This window comes from Hyperoodon ampullatus (assembly GCF_949752795.1).
Source record: "Hyperoodon ampullatus genome assembly, chromosome: X".
In the NCBI taxonomy this organism is placed as follows: domain Eukaryota; kingdom Metazoa; phylum Chordata; class Mammalia; order Artiodactyla; family Ziphiidae; genus Hyperoodon; species Hyperoodon ampullatus.
In genome coordinates, this window is record NC_136913.1 from 103,303,074 (window position 1) to 103,306,362 (window position 3,289).

Genomic DNA, 3,289 nt, shown 5'->3' on the forward strand with positions numbered 1-3,289 from the left:
GGACTCCACGCTTCCAATGCAGGGGGCACGGGTTCCCTCATCAGGAACTAAGATCCCACATGCTACACAGTGTGGCCAAAAAAATAAATAAAAAATAGAGTTAAAGGGGCTCATGAGAGGAATTCTGATCATCAATCACAGGATCAGGCTGGGTCAGAGGAAGAAAGAGAGGGACAGAACTGCAATACTGGGAGAAAATGGGAGGATCAAGGTTCTATAAAGTTTAAAAACAGGTTGAGGGAATTCCCTGGTGGTCCAATGGTTAGGACTCCGTGCTTTAACTGCTGAGGGCCTGGGTTCAATCCCTGGTAGGGGAACTAAGATCCCACAAGCCATGCGGTGCAGCAAAAAAATATAAATAAATAAATAATAAAAAATAAAAACACGTAGAGTTCACCATAAGTGCTGCTTTTTGTTTTCCTGGAGGAATATAAAAGATTAAAAGCTCAAGTGTAATGGACTGTGCTTTGTTAAAACTGAGTGAAGGGGCTTCCCTGGTGGCACAGTGGTTGAGAATCTGCCTGCTAATGCAGGGGACACAGGTTCGAACCCTGGTCTGGGAGGATCCCACATGCCACGGAGCAACTAGGCCCGTGAGCCACAACTACTGAGCCTGCGCGTGTCTGGAGCCTGTGCTCCGCAACAAGAGAGGCCGCGATAGTGAGAGGCCCGTGCACCACAATGAAGAGTGGTCCCACTTGCCACAACTAGAGAAAGCCCTCACACAGAAACAAAGACCCAACACAGCAAAAATTAATTAATTAATTAATAAACTCCTACGCCCAACATCTTCTTTAAAAAAAAAAAACTGAGTGAAAAAGAGGAGTAGTCAGGTGAAGAAGCAGAATAAAACATCAAAGGAATAAAAAGGGGCATATTTTCCCTTAAGAAAAGGAGGTGGTCTGCAGCAGTAAGGCTCCTAAAATGGTTGACACAAGCTAGTTTTCAAAAGGCTTTTCAAGGAATTCCCTGGTGGTCCAATGGTTAGGACTAGGCTTTCACTGCCAGGGCCCAGGTTCAGTCCCTGGTCAGGGAACTAAGATTTCACAAGCTGCCTAGCGTGGCCAATAAATAAATAAATAAATAGCCTTTCAATTTCTCTTAAACAATAAAATTACACTTCCAAATGTAAACAGGTATTGCGGTGGCAACATTTAACAACATTTTACTATATTATCACAGTCAAGAATTTGCAAAACCAAACAAAAAATAGAATAAGACTCTCCAAAATTTCAATATGGCTCTTTATACTAACTCTAAAACACTGTGTTTGTGGCTAAAACACTACAACTAAATAGAATAGAGAGACTATGTCATGCTATTTTTTTTTTTTTTTTTTTTTTGCTGTACGCGGGCCTCTCACCATTGTGGCCTCTCCTGTTGCAGAGCACAGGCTCTGGACACGCGGGCTCAGCAGCCATGGCTCACGGGCCCAGCCGCTCCGCAGCATGTGGGATCTTCCCGGACCAGGGTACAAACCCATGTCCCCTGCATCGGCAGGAGGACTCTCAACCACTGCACCACCAGGGAAGCCCTGTCATGTTATTTTAATAACTATTTCAACATGAAAGAATAAAACAATGAAGAGCACATGCTTGTTTGGTGCTAGTGACATAACAATTTGCAGTCTTAAAGATGAAATAAAATGCATAAGTTGAACCAGATGTTGAAATGGTTCCGGATTATCACCTAAAGGCAAATACTTCACAAAATACGTAGAAAGATAACCACGCATTTGCTACAGGGAGTCCTCTATGCAAGGGTCTTTACATTGCACTTTACTTGATGGCTCAGAATAAAAGTGTGATCTGTTCCCAATCATGTATTTTTTTAAAATATCACAGGAGAAGCAATTCAGCATAGTTCTATAGTCAGATTTCTGGCATTATCACTTAATGGCTATGGGACCTTGGGAAACGTAAACTCTCAGAACCTCAGAGTACCCATGTGTAAAATGAGAATGAAAATAGTTAAACTTATCTCATAGGATTATTGTCTTGTTTAGATTAAGATAATACCTTATAAAGTTCTTTCTATGGCACCTGACTCAATAAGAATAGTAAGTATTCAATAAAAGTATTATTATTATTATTACTGTTACTATTTTTGATTGTTACTACCAATAAGATAATCACCCTTCACACAGAACTAGAACAAATAAGCCTAACATTTATGTGGAACCACAAAAGACCCAGAATTGCCAAAGCAATCCTGAGGAAAAAGAACAAAGTTGGAGGCACAACCCTTACAGACTTCACGCAATACCACAAAGCTACAGTAATCAAAACAGCATGGTACTGGCACAAAAACAGACATATGGGTCAATGGAACAGGATTGGGAGCCCAGAGATAAACCCATGCACATATGGTCACCTTTTTTTTTCTTTTTTTTTTTTTTGCGGTACGCGGGTCTCTCACTGCTGTGGCCTCTCCCGTTGCGGAGCACAGGCTCCGGACGTGCAGGCTCAGTGGCCATGGCTCACGGGCTCAGCCACTCCGCAGCATGTGGGATCTTCCCAGACCAGGGCACAAACCCATGTCCCTGCATCGGCAGGCAGACTCTCAACCACTGCACCACCAGGGAAGCCCCGGTCACCCTATTTTTGATAAAGGAGGCAAGAATATACAATGGAGAAAAGACAGTCTCTTCAGCAAGTGGTGTTGGGAAAGCTGGACAGCCATATGTAAATCAATGAAGTTAGAACACACCCTCATGCCATACACAAAAATAAACTCAGAATGGTTTAAAGACCTAAGTATAAAACATGACACCATAAAACTCCTAGAAGAGAACATAGGCAAAACATTCCGACATAAATTATAGCAATGTTTTCTTAGGTCAGTCCCAAGGCAATAGAAATAAAAGCAAAAATTAACAAATGGGACCTAATCATACTTATAACCTTTTGCACAGCAAAGTAAACCATCAACAAAACAAAAAGACAACGTATGGACTGGCAGAAAATATGTGCAAATGATGTGACCAACAAGGGCTTTACTTCCAAAATATATAAACAGCTCACACAACTTAATAATAAAAATCCAAACCCAATCAAAAAAATGGGCAGAAGATCTACATAGACATTTCTTAAAAAAGACATATAGATGGCTAAAAAGCACATGATAAGATGCTCAAAAATTATTAGAGGAATGCAAATCAAAATTACAATGAGGTATCACCCCACAGCAGTCAGAATGGCTATCATCAGAAAGTCTACCAACAATAAATGCTGGAGAGGGTGTAGGAATGTAAATTAGTGCAGCCACTGTGGAAAACAGTATGGAGGTT